We start from the raw sequence: 26,014 nt of genomic DNA on the forward strand, positions 1-26,014 counted from the left end.
AGAAAGATCCAGCTCAAACGTCACCATCTCTACAAAGCTCTAGTGATGTGCTCCTGGCCAGTAGCTCAGCCATCTAAGCTACCACAGTACTTCGTCCCCTCTGCAATAACACATCTATTTTGAATGATCGGCCTTTATATCTACCCTCTCATGAGAGTCCTTAAAAGGAAGAAGCCCTGTTGTCAGCTGTGTGTTCCTAATGCTTAGTGCAGCCCCAGCAGGTGCCTAAAGAGGGAAACCATTACCAAGGCTCGAGGCCTGGGCTGGCGCATCTCTGCTGCTCCAGCATCCGGCACAGATAGCGGCGCATGGCCGTGGTCTTCGCTTTGTGCGTGAGTGCCTGTGGCCTTAATTGCTACCGGCCTATGACTTCCAACTCTGTATCCCTGCTGAGGCTTCTCGGGACTCGTCCATCACAGGACAGCCCTCTTGTCCAGGAATGGTACCTAGGACCCTACCCTCCCACATCTGCCGGTCCCCACGTATTTCCTGTTTAGTTCGGTGTGCTGCCAGCCAGCAGGTCTCCCAAACTGGAAACCTCTTCTCTTTCCTTTCTAGCCAGTGCCCACCGCCCGTCAAGCCTTGCTCGTGGTCAGCTCTGGCGTCTGCTCTCCTCACCCCCGCTGGCTTTGGTCCCTCTGGTCGTCTCCCCTCACCCAGAGACCCTCTCAATACCCTGGCTCCTCTCCTGTTACACACCTAACACGCCCTGCCATGAACACGGTCAGGTTCCTCAAGGGCAGGGGTCATATCCTTTGCAACTTTTATTTCCGGAGAATGAAGCACATTCTACACCGAACAGTGTAAAAAGGAAGAATAAATTAGATGCAACGTTATTTTGAAGTGAACCAATGCCCCCCATGTCTACTTTCTTTTTACCATTGATATTTACTGGTACTCATATTTAAACGTCATGACTATTAGTCATTAAGGTGGATGAAGGATTTACTCCAAGCACCAGCGGGTAAAAGTTTTCAAAAGTAACTGCCAACGAGAAGCCTTTCTGACACGGATTAACCCACTTTCTTCCGAACAAGGAATCAGACCACCACGCAGGCTCCCCATGGATGGCGCAGGGTCACCGCTGTCAGCAGCCCTGGATGCTGCGTAATACCTGGCGCCCTCAGATGCCGGGCGTGAGCGGGGCTGGTGGCTCCCGCCCCAAGACCCCCAGGGCGCTGTGCACCGCGCGGGCTCCGGCCACCGCTTCCCCCACCTCCCACTGCCAGGCCGCCCCGCTGGAGAACCTGTCTCTACGGTCACCCCTCTGAACGGTGCTGCCGAAGCGGCGTCCTCCAGAACCGCGCGGCGCTGCGGTCGGAGCGCGCAGCAACCCGGGTGGAGGGCCGGGACCGAGGGGCGCTCCCGCGGTCACAGCCATGCTCTCCCGTACGGGGGCCAGTGAACGCGCGCCAGGTAAGCGGTCTGGGCGAGAAAAGATCTCGGGGAGTCCGGCCCGCGGAGGTCTCTGGGCGGGGGTCTCCAGCGCGGCCGGTCGGCAACCTACGCCTCCGGCCGCAGGTTTCAGACGGGGGCTTTCCCGAGAGGCGGGGGAGGCGCTCCGCATTCCAGCAGAGACGCTCGGGGCCAGCGCTGGAGAGTCGGGGAGACCGGTCCTCCCGGGGGTCTGCGGGGGGCCGGCCAGGAGGCGAGGCGAGGCGGGGCAAGCAGTCCACTCGGGTCAATGGTTGGATGCGCCGGCGGCCGCTAGGCGGGGCTCGAGGGCCGGTGGGGCGGGGGCGCGGGCCGCGGCAGGTGCGGGGGTCCCCCGGCCCCGCAGCTTCCGCGTACGCCCGCGCGCCCCGGCAGACACCAGCCGGCCTCCACGCCTGCCCGGGATGGAGCACGCGCCCGCGGCCGGAAGGCGCCCCAACCGCCCGGCGCAAGGGCGCCGGGCCCGGCGAGGGAAGCCCAGTGAGGGACGGAGCGTGCGCAGTGGCGAGGGCGAGGCCAAGTGCGGGCAAGGAGCATGCGCAGTGTGAAGGCACAACGGGCTACGTGGGAGCCCGGGGCATGCTCGGTGAGAGCCGGGCCCGGCGCACGCGCAGAAGCGCTCCGAGCCCGCAACCCGCCGGCGGAGAGAAAAAGGAGGAGAGAAATCACCTCAGAGTTACGTCAGGAAAGGCCGCGTTTTGCGGGGAGGCTGTGGCCTCCCACGGGCCCCGCAGTTCTCCTAGGGCCAGGGGCCTGACAGTTACTCACCGGTCTTCAGCCCCGAGGCAGACGCCAGGCCCCTTCCCGCTCACACTCGGCTCGCGCGCGCCGCAGCCGCCGCTGCCGCTGTGATTCCATCCATCTTGAATTTGACGTCATCCCACACCAGGGATGAGGTCATCGCAGGCAGCGCTCGTCACGTGCGCGGCCCTGTGATTGGCCGCCAGGCGCCGGGGGGCGGGGCGAGGGAGGTGCGCGGCGCGGGGGGCCGGGCGGGGCGGGCCCGATGGCAGGCGGCTGGCCGCTACCGCCGCCGCGTGCTACCGCCGCCGCGTCCTCCCGCGCGCGCCTTCCGCCCGGTGTTCCTCCTCCTGAGCCGCACGCGCCGGCGTCCTCCCCCCGCTTGAGGCGGGGCGCGCCTCCCCCGTGGGCCGCCCTGATGGGAGGCGGCGGCGGCGGCTGGAGGGACGCGTATCGCGGAGGCGCGGACCGCGCTCTGCCTGGCGGTCCCGGTGGGTTTGGCGCCGCGGGGACACGCGCCGGTGGGCTCCCCGGGTGGTGCCCCTTCCTGGCCCGGTGCGCTGCGGCGGCGCCTCCGCTCGGCCCTCGGAGGACTGTTTTCCGACGGCAGCCCCTTGGTGCGCGGGTCCAGGTGCATCTCGGCGGCGCGGACGCCTCTCGACGGGGCGTCCGACCTGCTGAGAACCAACCTGGGCGCTAACGCTTCCTCCCAGCTGGACGTTCTGATCGCTGGGGACCGCTCGGTGCTGACTTGGGGTGAACGGGCCTCCAGGTTCACCCCGCCTGAGCAGATGGGGGTGGCAGCTCTGCTCTTCAGCCTCGCGTGGCATCCACTTGTCAGCTGCGTGTTCACAGACAAAACCTTCATTTTTAATAGGCATTGGCTTAAGCGATCGCTGGGCAACTAACTTACTTCCTCTAATATCAATTCTCAATTGCTGTCTCCTAGACTGTCGTTTTCTTGCATGAGTATTACAAGACCATTATTTAGAAAACTCACTTCCCTCTCATTCAAAACCAGAAAATTGGTGTAACAGAAATGCCAAACTGTACACACTAACTCTACAGAAAGGTTCTGTTAGGCAAGGTAAACAAAACACATCAGATTGGAATGGAGAGGAGACCGCATGTTGTTTTGTTTTTTGGCCGGGGTGCATGCAGGATCTTAGTCTCCCGACCGGGGATGGAACCGGTGCCCCCTGCAGTGGAAGCGCTGAGTCCTAACCACTGGACCGCTAGGGAATTCCCGAGACTGCCTTTTAAAGTGATCATTTTTAGGACCAATGCTTAAATTGCTGGCTTTTAAATCCATGTTGTTTAATATTTTCCAAATGTCAGTTTTCAGATAAATTTAATTTTTTAAAGTTGAGTTTATACATACGACCCTAGGTAAAAAAAAATTTATGAAACGTCTGAGGAACATGTGCAAGAAATAATCTCGCATTAGGTTGATTAAAATTAAAAACGTGTTGCAAAATGAACAGCTCTATTGTCAGTTGTTTTCGTTCCACTAATTTTAAGAGGACTCAGTCTCAAAGGAAGAATCTTGCACCTAAAAGTTTTCTTCTGCAACTCTTTAAACGCTTGAAAAAGTGTCTTTGTATTTTGAACTGAATGGTGGTGGAGCAAAAAGTGGCTTTGAACTAAAAGAACAGTGATTATAAGTCTTTCAAAGGGCCTTGAGTTTTAGGGTCCCCTGTGGTTAGGCTGGGCGAGCACACGTAGTTGTCCCCACGTTACGGGTGAGAAAACGCGTACCAGCTGTGTAACCAGAGCTAGAAGCTGGGTTTTCTAGTTTTCAGTGTACTGTACCGTATGCCAAAAGCCATCGCCTTCTGCCTGCATCCCTTCCCGCTGCCTCAGGAAGATACACGCTGGTGTCTCCTCTTTAAGCCATGTGATCAGGCCATTTCACTAAAAGAGACCTGACTGCTAAATCCAGCAGTTTGTTCAGTTGGCTCTTTGGTTTGTGACCCTACCAATTCCTCCTTCAAACCTGCTTGTTTCAGTGATGCTTCGTTCCCCTGGATTTTCTTTTCTTTTTTTCTTTTTTGGCCTCGCAGCACACGGCTTGCGGGACCTTAGTTCCCCGACCAGGGATTGAACCTGCACCCTCGGCAGTGAGAGCGCAGAGTCCTAACCACTGGACTTCCAGGGAATTCCCTCCCCTGGATTTTCTACCCGTTATCTGACCTTTGGTTCTCAGCCTCCTGTGTCAGCTCCTCTGCCCAGACCGTCCTCACAGTTTGGGTCTCCTGACGTTCTGACCGTGGCCCTCCTGTTTCACTCACCCCATGCAGTCCTGTCCATCCCTGGGACGTGAGCCCAGCTGCCTGAGCCAGAGCCCCTCCCTCATCACCAGTATTCGGCCCGTCACCAAATCGGGGCCATCCACCTCCTGGCTGTACCTCTGATAATGTAACCACGGGCCAGTCCCCAACTTCCTAACTGCTCCCCAGCCTCCAGGATGTTCCCGTTCAATCCACCCTCGTGCTGCAGTTCAAGTGATCCTCTTAAAAAGCCAAAGGTGTCATGCCACTCCCTTGCTTAAGTTGCTGATGGCTCTCTATTGCTTTAAGGATGACATTCAAATTTCGTAATGTGACTGACCAAACTGGTGACAGCCCGCCTCTAATCCCGCGTCCCCCGGCACCCACGTGGACACACGTCCTCTCTGAACAAGTCACACTCTGCCTCTCACCTCTGAGTGTCCTTGTCCGTTGTCCTCTCCCCTGAGCTCTTCCTCCCCCTGCCCTGTGCACACTCAGTCTCCCCTTGATAATTTTATCTTGCTGGTTCTCGTTCCTTCCTCCAGGACTCCCCCAGCCCCCTCCCCTGTTATCACTCAGCCTCATTGCATTTGGGGCCCCCCTCTGTGCTCCCATAGCAGCTTGTGTAGCTTGTTATACACGTGTGCACTTGTTATTGGATTTGCCTGACAGCAGCCTCTCCCCCTCAGTGGGCTTCCTGTTCCCCTCTGCCTGCCCGGTGCCCAGCGTGGTGCCTGACCTTGAGTTCATATTTTTATTGTGTGTCCTCCACACACGGATGCATCCCGGCAGGATTTCTAGCTCCATGTACATGTAGATTTATTTAGACACGGTTCACATCATTTATCTGGACAGCTCCTTGTTAGATATCACCGTTTGGATAACCTACAGCTCTGCACTCACATAGCACAACTTCCTAAGTTCTTTCTGTCGTCCCTTGAACCTTTTCTTCCTCCCCTATCCCTGTCCTACTTAGTGGGACTGCCCTGTCACCCCAGCCAGAAGGCTGATGGTAATTTTAGACTCTTCTCTCTCAGTGTCTGCATTCAGCCGTCACTCAGTCTTATCAATCTACCTCTAAACACCCCTGATCTGTCCTCACCTGCCCTTCTGCTGCCGCTCCCTGGCTCCAGGGCCTCTGGCCAGTCATTGTAGCCACTCAGCCACGTTCCTGCTTCGGGTTTGCGCCTTTCCGTGCCAACCCAGAACGTTTTTAGTCCGATTTATCTCTCTAAGTGCAAATTGGATGTTGTCTGCGGCCTCAGTGCTGGCACGACCTACAAAGTGGAGTGGGGATGGCTCTGGGCGTCCCCCCTGCACCAACTGCTCCAGCCACGCATGGCTGGGACCGGCACTGCCCAGATGCCCTTTTCCTATTCAGCCTGCTGGCAGATCCCGTTTCTCCTCCAAGCTTCAGCCCCAGGCCTCCTGCCCCTGTGCTGCGGTGGCTTTGCTGTGACATTATTCATCGGTTACCGGCTGCTAGCAGGTCAGCTGCTTCACTTGTGGGCTCTTGGTGCAGAGACTGTGCCTGTGAACCTGTGAGTCCCAGAGCTTTGGGCCTGTCGCTAGCACTGTGTCCTGGGCCATCTGCCCTCAATGGCCAGTTTTCCCTCAGAGACTATCACAGTGATGTCTGAGTCTGTGTCAGTAATACCATAACTCGACTTGTTTGTATATCTTGTACCAAACAGCCCTTTTGTAAATTGGGGTTTAAAAACATAAGCCTCTACATATTTGGAAGTGGGAAGTTTTTATTTATTTATTATTATTATTTTGGGCCATGTGGCTTACGGGATCTAGACCCCTGACCAGGGATTGAACCTGCACCCTCGGCAGTGGAAACGCAGAGTCCTAACCACTGGACCGCCAGGGAATTCCCTGGAAGTGCGAAGTTTTAACTGGCTGTGATTCTCTGTTTCATTTTGAACTTGTGTCTAGACGTCCAAATTTGCCCAACCTGTTAAGCTGAGGGGTTGTCCCTTTAAACAGTCAGGTTAAGGTAGAGAGAGGTGGATTCATTGTCCGTGGTTTCTTTAACAAATTATCCCAATCTGCATGACTTAAAACAGCAGAAATTTATTCTTTCATGGTTCTGGAGGTCAGAAATCTGAAGTCAGTATCACTGGGCTGAAGTCAAGGTACCAGCGGGACCGCGCTCCCTCAGGAGGATACAGGGGAGAATCTCTTGGTGGCCTCTGACCTTTGGGTGGCTGCTGGCATTCCTTGTCTTGTGGCCTTTCTCTTCTAAGGACACTTGGGACGGCATTTAGGCCTCACCCAGGTAATCAGGGATCATCTTCCAATCTCAAGACCTTTAACTTAATCACATCTGCAAAGACCCCTTTTCCATAATAAGGTCACATCACAGGTTCCAGAGATTGGGACCAGATGTTTTTGGAGGCTACTATTTGACCTACGACACGTGAACACAGTGTTCCTGTTTCCATGTCAGCCGTGGGGGAAGGTCTTTGAAAAGCACATGATGATGTAGGAAAAAGGAGGCAATGAGAAGTGGTGAAGCGTTCGATTCTCTGTGAATGGATCATGACAACCGCCCTCATGGTGTCTGCCATGTGAGATGCCAGCGAGCCTCAGGACTGGGTGGGCCCCAGCTCTCTCCTGAGCATGGTTGAGGCTGGGCTGGGTTGAGTGTCAATTCCACTGTGTCCTCACTGTTGAGAAGCCTGGTCTTTGCACATCATGGTAAGAAAGGGGAGGGTACTGAACTGAAGAACCCCCCGAGTAGAAGCTTCAGCCCGCCGTGCTCTTTTCTTCAGAGGCAGGACCTGCTCACCCCTCCTCTCTCTTCCCACCACCCTGGTCCTTAAACACCTAGACACCTCCAGGTCCTCCAATTCGGCTGACAGTTGCCACCGATAGTAACTGAATCACGTCAGCACCTCAACGCCAGTTCCTAGCAGCCCTTTTGCCTTCGGCAAGATTGGGAGAGGACTCTGTGTGTGTGTGTGTGTGTGTGTGTGTGTGTGTGTTTTCAATAGCAGTTGTAATTCTGGGTATTTGATTATGAACCGTGCAACAAGAACATGGATTTAGGGCTTCCCTGGTGGCACAGTGGTTGAGAGTCCGCCTGTCGATGCAGGGGACACGGGTTCGTGCCCCGGTCCGGGAGGATCCCACATGCCGCGGAGCGGCTGGGCCCGTGAGCCATGACCGCTGAGCCTGCGCGTCCAGAGCCTGTGCTCTGCAACGGGAGAGGCCACAGCAGTGAGAGGCCCGCGTACCGCAAGAAAAAAAAAAAAGAACATGGATTTAGATGGGTTTTCTTGTGTGCCCTTCCATAAGCTGCTCTCATGAAAGATGGGGAGGAATGCAGTTCTTTTAATAGCTGCACCGTGGGATTCCTTTGGTAAAGGAAGATGGATCTATGTCCCCAGGCCGTGGAGCAGGGTGAAAAATGGCGGCCGCTGCTGCACAAATGTCTTCCCTCAATCGTGATCAGACCCACACGGCTCCCCTGCGCTTTAGAATGACCACTGCCGTCTACGCCCCAGGAAGGCGAGGCTCGTAAAAGCCAGGCCGTGGAGCAATAGAGGTCAGACCAGGGCAGACAGCAAAGGCTGAGACCTGCAGATAAGCCGCTCCGAAAATATTTCAGATCTGTGGAAGCACGGTTAACTGGTCGGCCCTTATCTTCTTTCTCTTCTAACGGGGAGGGGTAACCCAGGGCCCAGAGCTGAGGTTAGGTGGTCGGGGCAGGGAGAAAGGCGTGTGCAGCCGGGAGACCTGGAAGGAAGCAGGAAGCTGAGGGACCTGCAGCCCACGGCCTGTGCTTGATGAGCTACTTTTTCTGTGAAGCGTGAGGTGTGTGGGGAAGCGGATCAGATCCACCCCTCGGCCATCTCTCCTTTTCACCCTCCCCGCCTTCAGTATTATGATTTACGTGCCCGCCGTGCCCCAGGCTCTTGGGCTGCAAAGATGAATACCAGGTGGTCCCTGCCCTCAAGGAGCTGGCATCCTCTCTGGGGAAATAGATGTGAACTGTCAGTCCAGGTGTAAACGCTGTGAGACCCGTGTGTGCTCAGAGCTGTGGAGCCCGAGGCAGGCGGTTCCGCCTCTCCCGGGGACCCAGATGCAGGGCGGGCCTGAGGCAGGAGGTGGCCCTGCCAGCCTCTGTCCTCTCTGTGCCACAATGAGAGCTCTGGAATCAATCAGCCACCCGCTTCCCGTAAATGGCCACGAAGCAAGGCGTTCCAGCTTCATCCCTGACACAGGCTGTGCCGGGTCCAGGGCAGGCACGAGGGAGCTGACAGGCATTCTGGATCTCTAGACCAAGACACCAGATTGTGGGAGAAAAACGAACTCAGCAAAGGGTATTGGTGGGGCGGCCCTTCCCAAACAGCAGTTTGTTCTGGGTACCTACGAGCGGAATGGGGGTGTCTCTCACCAGGACATTCACAAATGGCTAACTTTGTCCCATTTGGACCTCCAGCTTTGTGTGTTTCCGTGCACAGAGTGAACAGAGGGCTAAAAACGCTGACTAAATTGATCTGACCCTGAAGCCATTTTTTTTTTATGTTTTTTTTTTTTTTTTTTTTTTTAAGGTACGCGGGCCTCTCACTGTTGCGGTCTCTCCCGTTGCGGAGCACAGGCTCCGGACGCGCAGGCTCAGCGGCCATGGCTAGCGGGCCCAGCCGCTCCGCGGCATGTGGGATCCTCCCGGACTGGGGCACGAACCCACGTCCCCTGCATCGGCAGGCGGACTCTCAACCACTGCGCCACCAGGGAAGCCCTGACCCTGAAGCCATTTTTAAAAGATCAGAGATGCCACTGTTTTTTGTTTCTTTCTTTTTTCCTTTTTAAAAAAAATCTTGGAGACTTTAAAGCTTTGCCCCTTTTCTTTTAGTAAGAGTCAGCGTCATTGACCCTGGTCCAGAACGTGAGTCACCCTACTGAAAAAAGAAATACAAACGTGCATTTAAATTTGATTTTAAAAGTACTTACTGTACTTAATCACCTCCAAATGCCTTTTGATGTTTGTCATGTTTTATGCTATACATTTGACACATTTAAGCGTCTTTAATAGTTCCCCCCCAATTAATATTAAAATAGCAACTATAGAGCTGGACTTGATAAAACATTATAGAACTTGGAGTTTGCTTACGAAGCACTCGTAAAAACTGGGTCAAATGATTTGATCTGCTTCCTCCATTAGACAGAATCCCGCCCTCAGTACGTGACTCTATTGATTTGGTACCCTGTCTGGTTCTCTGTGAAATGACTACTTCTGAAAATAGATACCCTGTCCCTTTATGCTTGCTTGCTTTCTTAACAAGGTTGGCAAATCATTGCCAATGTCTCAACACTTCGAACGTTGATAGTTGAGGCTGACCCATGACCGAAAACCACAGTGATGTCATCTGAGGTTTTACCAAGCCTGCGTATTTAATTCACTTGATGTATCGCTGGCTATGATACGTCTAGGATTCTCAGAGGATGCTTGGCAACATTCCCAAGAAGTTTTGACTTATAAAAATCGACTAAATTAAAAAAATAAAGTATTCAGAGTATGTGATAGGGAGGTAAGCGTGAAAAAACGTTTGGGCATCCCTCTGAAATCTGATTTCCGTTTCAAGTTTAGTCCTCCCCTTGCACTCAATGGACTGGAGTGATTGATTTCGTCCTGATGGCGTGCTTACTGAGATACTCTCACCACTGTTATCATCAGCAGTGTAATAATTATTCTAAAATTAAGTGCTCTGATCTTTCTCCTGGGCTTGAAGTTAGCTCATCAGAATTCTGAATTAAAACTAAAATCCCCTCCCAGTGCTGCAAGAAAGGGGACCTCACTGTTTTCATTGCCTTTTAGTGCCTGCTAGAGTCAGTGGCCTATTTTGAGCTCAGGTACCAAAAACTCTAAGCGACCACCAAGACAATCATACTATAGTATACTATAAGCCATCAGTTGTTTTAGCAGGTCTAAGCTAACTTTCAGGAGAGAATTGCTCAGGTAATGTTTTTAGCAGGGTCCAATCTGTATAAAACGGTAAAGAGATAATAAGCAAAAATTATACCATTGATGCCTCATTGGACATATTATAAAAACAAAATGTCACCAAGCATAGCTGAGCTGTTGTGGAGATGTTACTGAAACTGACAGGCCTGCAAGTCTGCAACTTGGTGTCAACCGCACAATAAATGAAGAAGCTTCCCGCCGCTGAGAAACTAGGGTTTAATTCTGCAATTAGGAACGATGAACCTACTGTCACTGATCACAGTGAAAGAAAACTTGAGCTGCGGTGATTTTAATAGGCATGGCTGGTCTGGCTCAGACACAACTGCAAGAAATGCAGGGAGTTGATGTTTTTTCTTTTTATTAAGGAGGGCACCAAGAGGCAGAGTAGGCGGTGCTGAGAGTGTGGTGGTGGCATTGATCAGTCCTGGGTTCAAATGCCAGCTCTTCCACTGAATAACTGGGTGGCCCTGGGCAAGTTATTAGTACGTAACCTCAGCAACCTGCAGTCCTCATCCTTCAGACGGGAGCGTTGGCAATCCACACCTCTGCGGGTCATGTATGAGGATTAAATGAGACACGTGTGAGGATTAAATGAGACAATAAAGGTCCCTTAGCGCTGCCTAGCATACAGTAAGCATTCAATGAGAATTAGGTATTATTGTTGTCATTTCTACTCCTTCCTTAAAGAACTCCTTAAAGCTATTCCAGGGAAAAATAACTAGATCTAGAATAAGTGCAGATAAAAGTGTTCCTGGAGGAGATGGTGAGAATGACGAGCAAGATGCATGGGGTGAAACAGAATCAGCCTGGGGTGATCCTGAATATAAGATTTAAAAACAATGATGGGGCTTCCCTGGTGGCGCAGTGGTTGAGAGGCCGCCTGCCGATGCAGGGGACGCGGGTTTGTGCCCCGGTCCGGGAAGATCCCACATGCCGTGGAGCGGCTGGGCCCGTGAGCTGTGGCTGCTGAGCCTGCGTGTCCGGAGCCTGTGCTCCGCAATGGGAGAGGCCACAGCAGTGAGAAGCCCGCGTAACGCAAAAAACAAACAAACAACAACAAAACAATGATGCACGGGGACTTCCCTGGTGGTGCAGTGGTTAAGAATCCGCCTGCCAAGGCAGGGGACACGGGCTTGATCCCTGGTCCAGGAAGATCCCACATGTCACAGAGCAACTAAGCCCCGTGCGCCTCAACTACTGAAGCCCGCGTGCCTAGAGCCCGTGCTCCACAACAAGAGAAGCCACTGCAGTGTCGCAAAATACGACACAAATGAACTTATCTACGAAACAGAAACAGACTCACAGACATAGAGAACAGACAAGGAGGAGGTGGGGTGAGGGAGGGGTGGAGTGGGAATTTGGGATTAGCAGATGCAAACTATTATACACAGAATGGATAAACAACAAGGTCCCACTGTAGAGCACAGGGCGCTATATTCAATATCCTGGGACAAACCATAATGGAAAAGAATATGAAAAAGAATATATATATGTATGTATAACTGAATCACTTTGCTGTACACCAGAAACTTACACATTATAAATCAACTATACTTCCATAAAAAATAAATTAAAAAAAGAAAACACTGACGCATATTAAAAAAAAGTCACGAAATAAAGACAGAATCCCTCATGTGATACGACAGGTGTCATAATAAATTGATAGAAGTAATGTGCTCAAAATTGCACGTATTCCCATTTGCAAATAATAATGGCAATACAAAAGCCAGGGAAACCTATAAATTGGCACGTACAGAAAAATGCGAGGAAATTCCATACAAATCTATAATATTTTAAAAGTAGGACCTTAGGAGATGTTGCTAAGTAAAGACGTATTAAGTTTGGGCGAGGGGGGAAGTTCCCGGATGTGCTCTGAGCGAAGCCCTGTTAGGGACGCCGGGTGCAGGATCTGAAGAGAAGGTCAGCACCGCGGCGGTGCCTGGCTCCTGCGGTACAGCTTGGAGTGTGAAGCGACCCATGGCAGGTGGGGCGGGTCTGATCCGTGGCACTGGGATGCTTTGCTCCTCTGATGCTTTCCCAAGGTAACCCTGATGCACACCAGCTCAAAATTATTTTTGGTGGTGAAATTTGTTACTGAATTATAGCAATTATAAACTTGACCACGGAGTTGTAATGACAGGGGAAATAAACATTCATTGACAATCAGGAAATTCTAAATTAACTTTCAGGGCGAAGGCCACCTTTGGGTGTTGCTTCTCTGGCCCTCCCAACAAGCAACACCTGGGGGCCTGGGACACTCCTCTCGTGAAGAAATGTGGGTTTACATGCCTGTCACCAGGCTGAGGTTCAGAGCTCTGCAAGGGCAGAGCCCACGTCTTCCTCAGCACGCTTGTCTCTCAGCGTGAAGACGCGAGGCAGGTGGGCGCCGGCCCCAGGGGGGCTCCATTGACAGTGGATGGAATGGGGTTCCCTTTTACAGAGCAGCAGAGACTTTCTGGGCTTCTCTCTGAGTCTCCTTCCGACCACCCCAGGGCACTCATGATAATTACATGTCCTGCCCCCTGCCATTAGGGGGCATCAGTTATGGCTGATGGGTTATGAGCAAAAGTGACGTTTCTCACCAACAGCTTTTATTTATTTTTTATTTATTTATTTTTGGCTGCGTTGGGTCTTCATTGCTGCATGCGGGCTTTCTTTTTAGTTGCAGCGAGCAGGGGCTACTCTTCTTTGCGGTGCGCAGGCTTCTCATTGCAGTGGCTTCTCTTGTTACGGAGCACAGGTTCTAGGTGCGCGGGCGTCAGTAGTTGTGGCGCACGGGCTCAGGAGTTGTGGCTCGCGGGCTCTAGAGCACAGGCTCAGGAGTTGTGGTGCACGGGCTTAGTTGCTCTGCAGCATGTGGGATCTTCCCAGACCAGGGCTCGAACCCGTGTCCCCTGCATTGGCAGGCGGATTCTGAACCACTGTGCCACCAGGGAAGCCCTCACCAACAGCTTTATCCAGGTGTTCAGTGAGTAAGTTTACTGAGCATGGGCCAAAGGGCGGGGGTGCTTGTGCTGCTGGTGGGGTGCAGAGATGCACAAGGCTCAGGCCCCGTCTTGAAGGAGCTCAACTTGCCAATGGCGTGCATGAGGTCATCAACATGAAATACAGCATGATCAGGACACTTGGAAGGTGTCTGTGTCCCCATTTCTGTTCACACCCCTCCCCCTGAGTGTTCCTCAGTTCACTCCAGTCTTCCTGAGTCTCCATGACTTGCCAAGGTCAGCGGTGACCTCCACGGGACCAAACGCAACGGTCACTTACTTGTCTTCTTTCTTCCTCCATCCCTCCCTCCCTCTCTCTCTCTCCCTTTCTTTCTTTCTGTCTTTTTCTTTCTTTCTTTCTTTCTTTCTCTTTCTTTCTTTCTTTTCTTTCTTTCTTTCTTTATCTTTCTTTCTTTCTCTTTCTTTCTTTTCTTTTTCTTTCTTTTCTTTCTTTCTTTTCTTTCTTTTCTTTCTTTTTCTTTCTTCCTTCCTTCCTTTCTTTCTTTCCTTTCTTTCTTTCTTTCTTTCTTTCTTTCTTTCTTTCTTTCTTTCTTTCTTTCTTTCTTTCTTTCTTTCTTTCTTTCTTTCTTTCTTTCTTTCTTTCTTTCTTTCTTTCTTTCTTTCTTTCTTTCTTTCTTTCTTTCTCTCTTGCTTTCTTCTGCACCTACTTCATGCTGGGCACTCTTCTAGCCCTTAGGACAGATCAATAGGAAAAGCAAAGCTCCTGCCCTCACGGAGTCCACACTGCACTAACGTGGGCCCAGCTGGTGCCCACGAGGCTGAGGCTGAGCATGGACAGGTGCGGGCTCTGTGAGCCCATGCCTTCCCTTGGGTGACAAGGACAGAGTGAGAGATGTTACCATCGGGAGAGACATGTCCAGCTGGTGAGCCTGGGTGTTCTGCAGAGGACTGGAGGGGAGGAGAGGGAAGAGCCTGGGAGCTGTGGGTCTTCTGCAATGTTTGCGATGGGAAATGGAAAGGGCCTGAAATAAGACAGCAGGCATGGTCACTGATGAAAACGTCCAGCGGGGTGATTCTAGGGCACTGTGACTCCCTGGGTTTGCCGGGTGGAGAGGGAGGGAAGTGTTCCCCAGGGCCCAGTCCAGACCGCTGCTCCCCCTTTTCCACTTCCTTCTCATGCCCTCGTGCATGCTATTAGCTCTACCCTGGCCACTGCCCCACAGCCTGGCACCCCTGCCTGTTAAATCTTTGCTCTGGCTGCATTAATCTATCCCAGATTAATTAACTAACACTCCCAAACGTGGCAGAGTGTATCCAGTAAGTAGCTTTTGTCTCGGATGGGAAGGGATTCAACTGTATTACACATATGCTAAGAAGGGGTTAGTCACCTGTCAATGGTGCTTTTGAAACCCATTCTGGAGGCACGAGCCCTGCCATGGTCTGGGTGGGCAGCTTCCCAGAGCACGCAGAAGTCCAGGAGATGCACTTTGAACGCACGAATCAGCAGCTCATGGGAAATGTGACTTTAAAACGGAGAGCGACTGCGTGAAGTCGTGTGCATGCTGGGAACTCAAGGTAGGTTTCTTTGCGTGGTAGATACAGGCCTTCACCTGACAATGTCAGCGGATGCACCCACTTGGGTTTGAGGAAAGATGCAGTCGGAGGACCAGAGAACCAAGCCAGGGCCTGCAAAAGGGGTGCAGCGGAGCGGGCTGGCAACCAGGCAGGTGGATTTAGGGCCTTGGGGATAAGCAGGCGGGAGTCAGGCTCTAGCGCCCTGGGATTGGGAGCTGGTTCATCCAGGGATGGAGAAGTCCCTCCAGGGTCATCAGCCATTGCGGGGAAGGGGCTCCAGGGACAGGGCAGGGTGAAGCCTCCACACCAGCATCATACACAGGACGGATTACGATGACAAAGTGCAGTCACCCTGCAGGTGGTGGGAGGAAAGTTATGGCACAGTAGGTACCACCAGGTCTGGCTGGGCTGGGGGAGGGCGGGGTGTTGTTGCCAGGCAACGGGTCCCTGTGTCCTCCGCCTCCCCACCCCCAAGCTGGGTCCCACGCATTCACACATGCCCAGCACTGTGTGGGACGTCCACAGCGGGCCTAAGATCACAGTCCCAATGGCAGTGACCCCACAAGAACTCTGAGAGGCTGCCCCCAGCAGAGCGGCCCCAAGCTATTTGTCTCTCTGGGTCCAGAGGAGGTGAGGAAGCATCTGGCAAGAGAACCAGGAACGTATGTTCTATGTATGAATAGAACCTAAAGCGGGGTGCAACTCAACAGTGGCAGTTAGGGATGTCCTGCCATCTCTGGACCTTAGCAAGGCACACGAGGCTGGGCTGTTGCAGCTCAGCCTGTCTCTCCAGCCCTTTGAAGCTTGCAGGCGGGCCAAGATGCCATCAGGTAGAGCTAACTTCAGCTCAGGGAGCTCACACATCTTCTCCCTCCTCCTCGCTGCAATGTCCTTCTCCCACCTCATGCTTAGCCAGCTCCTTGCCATCCTCCCAGCCTCAACCTGGTGTCACCTCCTCTGGGGAGCCCTCCTTGACCTCTGCACAGGGCTAAGTAGTTTTTCCTCGCTGTTCCATTGGGATTCAGGTGCATTCGGGGCCCAGCACTTATCACTTAGAGGCACTCGCAGATACCTTCTCACCTGTCCCCGCACCTTTTCTCTCTGCTTGCGGCCCCAGGGTTTAGCATCCTGCCTGGCACGGAGAGGAGCGTCATGATCTTGGAGACCAGATGAGGCATGAAGATCAAGGAGGAGGAGTGGGGGATGAGGGTGGAAAGGAAGATGCAGCCAGCGGTTGGGGGTGGCACAATTGGACTGACGTGGGGGGAGCAGATGGGACTTGGGAGATAGTCATAAGCTCTAATGGCGGTGGGCAGGGCCAGGTCGGGCTGGGTCGCGCAGTCAGAGATGTAGGGGTGGGGCCTGGTAACATGCACAAGGCAGCTGAGAGCAGGAGGCCTGGAGCAGGGATGGGACGGAGTAGGGGGCTGTTGGGTGGAGGCGGAGCTGAAGGTGGGAGGGCGGGGCTGGGGCGCGAGGCGGAGGGGAAGGGCTGAATGTGTGCGGTCAGGTCTGACCCAGAGTTTTTGACGGTTCTGGTGGTGACGGCACCTAGTAGCTCTTCACTGAAGAGTTGCCCGGTGAAGGCACTCACGTCTCTCCTGACACGGCCGACTCACTTTCAAGTCTAGGCGTTGTGCTGCCCGCAAAGTGTCTCACTGGGAATAACCCTGGAGCTTCGTATGGAGACCACGGTGCTGCAGAGAGCGTGCTTCCAGATCCAGAGGCTCAGCTGCGGCGACAGAAGAGGCCCACATGCTGGACCACTTAGTGCTGAAGAAGGAGGCTCTGGGTCCAAACTGAGTCACATCCCCACCCTGCCAGGGATGAGCTGTGTGACCTTGAGTGAGTTACTTAACCTCTCTGTGCCTTGGTCTCCCCCTAGGTTGTTGAAGGGTTGAGTTAGTGAGTCTCAAGTGTTAGACAGTGGACAGGTGCCCAGCATGATGTAAACCTCTAAGAGTATGAGTTACTTGTTTCAGAATTTGTTTCCTGTTCAGCTCACTGCTAGTACTGGCTCTTAGGGCATAGCCTTGTTCTGTGCCATTTTACGTGTACTCATTCTATACATCACAGACCGTGTGGCTTAAACAAGAGAACTTTGTCCTCTCACAGTTCTGCGGGCCACAAGTCCCAAATCAAGGAGTCAGCAGGGCCATGCTTCCTCTGCGGACTCTACGGGAGGGTCCTTCCCGCCTCTCCCAGCTTCTGTGGGTGCCGCACTCCATGGCCCTCCTTGGCTTGTAGACACAGCACTCCAATCTCTGCCCCGTTGTCACATGGCCTCCCTGTGTGTCCTCTGTGTCTTTATCTCTCTCTCTCCTTATGACCCCAGTCATTAGATTACAGACCAGCTCATCCACAACGACCACATTTTAACTTGATGACATCTGCAAAGACCCTGTTTCCAAAGAAGGCCACAGTCACGGATATTGGGGTCAGGACTTCAGCATATCTTTAGGGGGACACGGTTCACCCCACCACACTGCCTTTTGTGGAAACTTTTAAAAATGATGGGGACACTATTTTCACTCCAGACACTTGAAATAGCAGATTTTTAAAAATGGATTTCACAAATGAGCATTGGGCAACCACTGAAGTATGTGTTAGAGCAGGTGCTGGCTGCTCCTATGTGAGGTTTCGTTAATAGCTGGGGAGAGTACAGGAATTAACCCACCCGTGTGTGCACAGAAACGTCTTATATTTTGACTTTATGGGATTTACTCATTCATTTGTTCATTCAATGAATATTTATTGCATTCCTTTGCATTCTAGCGTCTATGAAACGTAACACGGGATAGGAGGCCCTGGTCCTCAGCACCATCATCTGCTGGGAATTGCTGGTCAGCTTCAAGCAGCGGGGAGCCCTTTCCCCTGTGTCTCACTGCACAGTTCCTCTAACTCTGGTCCAGCTTTTTCCAGCTTCAACTTGTCCTGAGCTTCCTTCTCCTCTAAACGTCCCATTTTCCATTCCGAACCGAGCTGGTTTCCCACTCCCTTCTCCCTGTACCCAGGAGGGAGACACACGTGATCTGAGCTTCTGTCTGTGTCTTGCGGGCAGCTGGATCTGGCAGTCTCCGTGCCTATGGACCCCTGCCATGGGCGGACAGGACAGCCACTTTCAACATTGTTCTTCAGACATACTCACCACTGTGATTATACAAGCTACGCATGCGCACGGTGACCCAGGTATTGGTGGAATTCAGAATCTTCGTGAAGGGAAACTTACAGGTTTTGCACAGCAAAGGAAACTGTAAACAAAATGAAACGACAGCCTACAGACTGGGAGAAAATATTTGCAAACGATGCGACCATCAAGGGCTTAATTTCCAAAACATACAAACAGCTCATAGAACTCAATAATTTTAAAAAAAACAAAACCCAATTGAAAAATGGGCAGAAGACCTAAATAGACATTTCTCCAAAGGAGTCATACAGACGGCCAAGAGGCACATGAAAAGATGCTCAGTATCACTAATCGTTAGAGAAACGCAAATCAAAAGTACAATGAGGTACCACCTCACACCGGTCAGAAAGGCCATCAGCAAAAAGTCTACAAGTAATAAATGCCAGAGAGGGCGTGGAGAGAAGGGAGCCCTTGTGCACCGTTGGTGGGAACGTGAAGTGGTGCAGCCACGGTGGAGAACAGTATGGCGGTTCCTCAAAAAACTAAAAATAGAGTCACCATATGATCCAGCAATCTCACCGCTGGGCGTATATCCACAGAAAACTCTAATTTGAAAAGATACACGCACCCCAGTGTTCATAGCAGAGCTATTTACAGTAGCCAAGACATGGAAGCAACCTAAATGTCCATTGACAGATGAATGGATAAAGAAGATGTGGTATATATATATATATATATATATATATATATATATATATATGTGTGTGTGTGTGTGTGTGTGTGTGTATATATACACACACACACACACACAAACACACAATGAAATGTTAGCCATAAAAAAGAATGAAATAATGCCATTTGCAGCAACGTGGATGGACATAGAGATTATCATACAAGTAAGTCAGAGAGACACAAATATCATATGATACCCCACTTATACGTGGAATCTAAAATATGACAGAAGTGAACTTACCTATGAAACAGAAACAGACATAGAAAACAAAGTTATGGTTGCCAAAGGGGAAGGGTAGGAGGAGGGATAAATTAGGAGTTTGGGATTAGCAGACCCAAACTACTATATAAAAAACAGATAAACAACAAGGACCTACTGTACAGCACAGGGAAATATATTCGATATCCTGAAAAAAAGGAAAAAAAACCTTTGTGAAGGGAAGAATAGCCAACGTCATGTGAATAATGAAGTGTCAGCCGTTTAAAAATCTCAAACAAGTGCCGTTTTACAAGAAAAATAATAAATGTAGTGTGTTAGGGTTCCCCACAGAAGCGTCACCAATAATCAGCAGGGTAACAGGGTGTGTGTGTGTGTGTCTGCGTATCTATATATCTGTTGTATATTGAGAGAGAGGGAAATATTTATTTTAAGGAATTATTTTACACAGTTATGGGGGCTGGTAAATCCAAAATCTGTAGGGTGGGCGGGCAGACTGGGGACTCAGGGAAGAGTTGCAGTTTGAGCGCAAAGTCCGTTTTTGGCAGAATTCCTTCTTCTTTGGGGGACGCCGGCCTGTTTTGTCTTCAGCTGATTGGATGAGACCACCCCCCCCAATACAGAGGGCAACCTGTTTTAGTCAAAGTCTACCGATTCAATATGAATCTCGCCTAAAAAATTACCTTCACAGAAACATCTAAAATCATGTTTGACCAAAATCTGGATACAGCAGCCTAGGCAAGTTAACACATAAAATTAACCATCACATATGACTCATCTAGTTTTTCATTTAGTTTTATGTTTTGAAAATGAGTTAAGGTCTTGTAAACCTCCCAGTTAAAATGAACAATGCGAGAATGCGAATAGAGAAGCCTCACCATTGAAGAGAATGACACGTGGGTTTCTCAGACCTTGGACGCGACGTCTGTGCAGGACGGATGCGCGGCCGTAACTGTGCGCCATCAACAGACACTCCGCTTCATTCCCACCTGTGTACAAACGATCAGGCATATATGCCACTCACGCCCTCTTCACTTACCTTTGCGTTTTCCGTTGTTGCTTTTTTCTCTGATGAGGATGAAAATACAATGGAATTAATGATAGTTAATGACAACATGGCAATTCATAAGCATGGCAATGGCCTGGAGTACCACAGGTGTCAATGACGGGCCGGTGCACTGGACACATCTATCACAGGCTGGCTGGATGCCTGACGGACGTGAATCAGGAAGTGCTGGGGGCTGTTGAATCATTCCTGGGCGCGGGAGCCATCCTGTGAACTGTAGAAGGTTGAGCAGAATCCCTGGCCCCGCACCCATGAGATGTCAGTAGCCCTAAATCCACCTGCCTGGTTGCCAGCCCGCTCCGCTGCACCCCTTTTGCAGGCCCCGGCTTGGTTCTCTGGTCCTCCGACTGCATCTTTCCTCAAACCCAAGTGGGTGCATCCGCTGACATTGTCAGGTGAAGGCCTGTATCTACCACGCAAGGAAACCTACCTTGAGTTCCCAGCATGCACACGACTTCACGCAGTCGCTCTCCATTTAAAAAAGTCACATTTCCCATGAGCTGCTGATTCGTGCGTTCAAAGTGCATCTCCTGGACTTCTGCGTGCTCTGGAAAGCTGCCCACCCAGACCATGGTAGGGCTCGTGCCTCCAGAATGGGTTTCAAAAGCACCATTGACAGGTGACTAACCCCTTCTTAGCATATGTGTATGCGGTTCCAGAGGTCCAGCCACGCCCTTCCCGTCTAGAGCCTTAAGGTGGCCTTGCTACAGGGCTCCTGTGACCTTCACTGCCAGAAGAACTTGGTTCAGACCAGCTGAAATCGGCCACCCCTGAGGGCCCAGCACCAGGCAGGCTACAGGTCCAGGGGATTCTAAACGCAACAGCTGCATGGTCCACACTTTCTTTCCCACTCAGGAGAGCATGTGAACACAGAATTGGAGAGGCACTTTACTGAACCATCCCTACAGCGTCCATGAGAGGACTTCATGTGCTCACAAATGACCCATGTGCCCAGGTACTGGGATCTTTACCCCGAGGAGCCTTCCCAGATTGGCTGCATGTGTCCTACAGAACCTCAGGGATGCTCAGGGCATCCTAAAGGTGACATGAAGGAAAATGATTAGAACTGACAGGTTCAGATGCCTCCCACCCCACCACTCATTAGCAGCCGGAATAAGAAAATGCAGCTTCCGTTTCTAAAAATGGGCTGAGCGGACTCCAGACAAGAGACACAGACCCCAAATGAACACGTGAAGAGCTGCTCAACATCATTAGTCATTAGGGAAACGAACCTTAACATCATAATGAGATGCCCTACACACCTATTGGAATGGGTAACATTTTAAAGGCCCGCAGTATCAGGTGTCAGCAAGGCTGTGGGGCTGTGGGACTCACACACAGCGGGTGGGAATGTGCAGTGTTCCAGCCCCTTTGGAAGACAGGTCGGCAGCTTCTTCTGCAGTTAAACATATGCTGTCCCCCGTGAGCCATCTGTGTCACTCCCAGGTGTTTACCCACGAGAGGAGAAAACATCTAGCAACTTTATCACCTAAACTGGAAACAACCCACATGGCCATCACCTGGCACTTGATAAAGCAGTAGTGTCACCTCCATACAACGGAACACTCCCTCCTCAGCAGTAAACGGTTACCGAGACAGGAACATGACGACCTCAAAAGCATTGTGCTACGTGAAAGAAGCCAGACACTAAAAGCTACGTACTGTATGGTTCTATTTATGCGACATTCTGGAAAAGGCAAAAATACAGGAACGTAAGTCAGGAGTGCTGAGGCGGGGAGGTGATTGACAGGGAAGGGACAGGAGGGAACTTCTTGGGGTGATGGGAAAGCTCTATATGTTGACGGAGAAGAGCTGTACACCTGCAAGTGATGAACGCTTTTATTGAGATATAATTGATATATAACATTGTATTAGTTTCAGGTGTACAACATAATGGTTTGATATAGATATATATCACTAAGTGAGTAAATTTTATCATTTGTACATTTTACCTCGATAAAATCCATCTTAAAGAGAAAAACAGAGAATGCCAAACAAGCTCTCCTTCAAAAGTGTGAAGACTCAAGTTCACAGGGTCCTGACGTCTTTTGAAATCGTACCGTTGAAGGGGGGCACGTTTTGCCGCCCCAAAATATGCCACTTTCTCGTGATTATTTTGGGCTAAATGCAATCAAACCCCCAGCAGATTCAGGAAAATTTCTATACTCCCCCTCTGCCTGCTTACGTTGCAGAGGGGGAAGGTACCAGGAAGAGAGCGCTCACCAGGGATGCCTTTTTACCTGAGAAACTTACCTGCATAACAGGGCAACCTTTGTTTTCCGAACATCTCCTCTGCCTTCCTTGTGGAGGCCCCTCCTCCCCTTCGTGTCCCCAGACCCCACCCCTTTCCTTAGCTCAAGACGTTATACAAGCTTCAATTACCTGGCTGCCCATACGTAAGTCATTTTCTTTGCTTGTTTCTCCCGTGAATCTCTCTTATGTGGATTTAATGATCAGACCAGCCAAAGAACCTAGAAGGGCAGAAGGGAAAACTTTCTTGCCCTGTACTCTACTCCCCTGAGAAGCCTAGAGGAAGACAGAGTTTCAGAGCAATCTTTCCTGACTCTTTTCGTTTCTGGGTTTTAGGTTTGGGGCATGAGCCCCCGATCTGTTTAAACAGAAGACGTAGGAAGGTTTTCTGGGACTGTGCTGGCGTCCGTCACACAAGGATTCTTCCTCCGACTCTGCTGAACCTTCAGTACAGACACTTAATTTTTCCATCAACAAGGATGTTAGGAGAGGATGTCTTTGGCAAGCGTTGCTTCGGGAGGCTTGTCTCCTTTGGATATTTCTATGCACAGGAATGTGAACGGTGAGATCACTCGTTTGGGCGAATACTTTTGCACCGAAGAGTCAAAACCAATGCTACGATGTTTATATACCGTGCAGGGAAACATTAGCTGGAAACTGCATCTGTTGGGAGCCCACGTTCAACCCTCAACCTGAGAATGGGGAAAGAGACATGGTGGTGACTGTGCTGGGCGGGGTTCTGTCTTCCTCCTCCAAGCCTTCGTCCACTGGCTTCTGTCTGCCCCAGGCTGGCCGCACGTGGGAAGAGATGCCCATCCCTTGGTTCCCCGGCACGGCTTACGAGCGGGCCAAGCAGCGGGCGCTGAAGGTCAGCCTGGGAGCCTCGGGCCTGTTCTCGGTAGAGCTCAGGTTGTGGGCCTGCCCTCCTGTACTGGCCCAGACCCCGTTCCTGCCACCTTTGGGATTTTTCCTTGGGAGGTGCAGCCAGGCTGTCCTCCTGGGTCAGGTCAGGAGATGCTGTCCTGGGGCTGGTCGTCCGCCTCTGTCTGAGGGCTTGAGCAAGTCGAGTCCGGGCAGAAGTGGCAGGTCTCAGCCCGGCCTCCAGACCTCAGCTGTGGCCTCTGGACCAGCTTCCTCCAGACGCCTGCACGTGGGGACCCAAGGCAGTGGTGCCTTTCCTGGATGTGAATACAGTGATACGCGGCGTCTGGCCACTGTTCCTTGCGCACAGTTCCCGCCTACGTGGGCGTTCCTGGGTTCCTGTCCACACAGCCCCTCCACAGCCCACGGCCTCACCCCGAGGGCCCCATGCTGGGGGAGGCCCGAGATGGAGAGTTTGCAGGGGAGACCTGGGCCTCTGAGAAGCTGATCTGCTGCTGCAGGCCCTTGAGAGCACACGGTCCTGGGCCACGGTCCATCCGGGGTTGCATGAAGGTGGCCTCTCCAGGTTGTCAACTGGGTGTCCTATGGGTTCAGCCGCTGCTACTTTTTAAAAAAAATTTAAAGACATTTGGGGAATTCCCTGGTGACCCAGCGGTTAGGGCTCCGCGCCTTCATTGATGAGGGCTCGGGTTCAATCCCTGGTCAGGGAACTAAGGTCCCACGAGCCACGTGGCGTGGCCAAAAATAAATAAATAAATTAAAAATAAATAAATAACTAAGAGATTTTTCTGGAATGGTTTTAAGCTCACAGCGATATTGAGAGATTTCCCATATACCCCCTTTCCCCACACAGGCACAGCCTCCTCCATTCCTGCCACCCTCCACCAGATAGTACATTTGTCACCACCGATGAGCCTGTATTGACACATCATTATCATCCGAAGTTCATGGTTTACGTTAGGGGTCCCTCAGTGTTGTACATTCCATGGGTGAGGACACGTGTGGGAGGACATGCATCCGCCCTAACAGTATTGTACTGAGTAGTGTCACCACCCTGCAAATGCTCTGAGCTCTCCCTGTTCACCCCTCTCTCCTCCCCAGCCCCTGGCAACTTCGGATCTCTTTTTAAAAGAGCACCTTAGCTGGAAATCACTTGAAATTGACAGAAAATTGCAAGTATGGGAAGAGTACAAAGAATGTCCATCTACCTTTGACCCCGTTTGCTTGAGCCTTTGCTCTCCCCCTTTACATACATACATAGATATGGAGCTGAATCGTGTGAGAGTAAGTTACATGTATCACGAGGCTTACTCCAGAATATGCCCTCACGTAAGCACCGGGTCAGATGCTCAGTGAGAGTTCACTGGGAAGCTCTTCTCCCACCGGAAGACATGCCCTCTCCTTCTCCATTCTGCCTTTCTTCCAGAAACCTTTTCCTACCCCCACCTACCTTTTCTGGGGTCTGCTTGAGTTCCCTGTTCTGTGCCTCTGACGTCTTGCTATCAGATGGCCCACCCTCAGCCTGTAGTCCTGCAGAAGTGCCCTGTACAGTTGTGCAGTCTGTGCACTGCATAAAGGCTCCAGGTGAAGGGGGCCACCTTCACTCTGCTCGTGGGCTGGATGCCCATGGAGTTGCATCTGCCCTGAGCAGTGGCTTTTTAAAATCCACACAAAAGCATCACATAGGCCAGGAGAGGTAGGTAAACAGAAGTGTTCTAGAAGGTGGGAGTGATCCACAGTGTCCAATGCTGCTTGCAGAGTCAAGAAAGAGGCCAACTGGAAAACAGTATGGAGGTTCCTCAAAAACTGAAAATAGAACTATCATATGACCCAGCAATTCCACTCCTGAGTATATATCCGAAAAAAAAACCCCCAAAACCCCAAAACACTAATTCGAAAAATACATGCACCTTGACGTTCATAACATTATTTATAATTGCCAAGATATGGAAGCAACCTAAATGTCCATTGACAGATGAGTGGATAAAGAAGATGGAATACTACTCAGCCATAAAAAAGGATGAAAATTTGCCATTTGTAGCAACATGGATAGACTTGGAGGGCATTATGCTAAGTGAAATAAATCAGAAAGAGAAAGACAAATACTGTATGTTATCACTTACATGTCGACTCTAAAAAATTCAACAAACTGGTGAATATAACAAAAAAGAAGCAGACTTACAGAGGTAGAGAACAAACGAGTGGGGCGGAGGGGGAGGGGCAATATGGGGGGAGGGGAGGGACAAATTTGGAGTGTAAGACAGGATCAAGGATGTAGCGTACAACATGGGGAATAGAGCCAATGTTTTTTAGTAACTCTAAGTGGAAAGTAACCTTTAAAAATTGTATATAAAATTCTTTTAATTAAAAAAAAAGAAAGAGGCCGATCGAGGATTGAGCTCTGCATTGAGCGACAGTGACATCACCGGCGACCTTGAGATTTGCTTGGGGGGAGTAGTAGAGGTGACAGCCTGATTAAAGTTGGTTCAAGAATGCAGGCAAGGAATTAGGACAGCAAGAGTGTGTGTGTGTGTGTGTGTGTGTGTGTTGAGCGGGGCTGGGGAACAGAGGAAGCAGCGTGGTGTCCAGACAGCATGTGAAGGTCAAGGGTTCTGTGGTTTGACATATGGGAAAGAGTCTAACTGCTGGGTGATTAGTTTTAAATGAAACAATACCCGAGAAAGCACTTAGGACCGTGCTTGGCACATATAGAGGTTCAATCAGTGTGAGCTGTGATCGTTGTAACCACATCGGCAGAAACGTTGGCGGCTTCCTGGTTGCATCGGGGAACTCGGAGC

General features: G+C 51.2%; 1 protein-coding gene and 1 long non-coding RNA gene across 7 annotated transcripts in view; one reads left to right on the plus strand and one right to left on the minus strand.

Moving 5' to 3' along the window:
* ZBTB21 (zinc finger and BTB domain containing 21) overlaps positions 1-2,349 on the minus strand; it is an 18,962-nt gene extending 16,613 nt beyond the window's left edge. The window contains exons 1-2 of one of the 6 annotated variants that reach the window (XM_067739553.1): positions 1,508-1,912; positions 700-789 (exon numbers count right to left, since the gene is read on the minus strand). The gene's annotated coding sequence lies outside the window, so the exon portion shown is untranslated. Of the gene's footprint in view, positions 1-699; positions 790-1,247; positions 1,389-1,507; positions 1,913-2,202 lie in introns of those variants that run through there. The other 5 variants (XM_067739550.1, XM_067739549.1, XM_067739555.1 and 2 more) reach the window with 5 other exon arrangements.
* LOC137225484 (uncharacterized) lies at positions 1,277-25,380 on the plus strand. Its single transcript, XR_010943865.1, has 4 exons — positions 1,277-1,416; positions 16,569-16,787; positions 17,718-21,796; positions 22,671-25,380. It is a non-coding gene; the product is annotated as an uncharacterized lncRNA (long non-coding RNA).
* Positions 25,381-26,014: the final 634 nt, after the last annotated feature.

This window comes from Pseudorca crassidens, chromosome 5, assembly GCF_039906515.1.
Source record: "Pseudorca crassidens isolate mPseCra1 chromosome 5, mPseCra1.hap1, whole genome shotgun sequence".
Lineage (NCBI taxonomy): Eukaryota > Metazoa > Chordata > Mammalia > Artiodactyla > Delphinidae > Pseudorca > Pseudorca crassidens.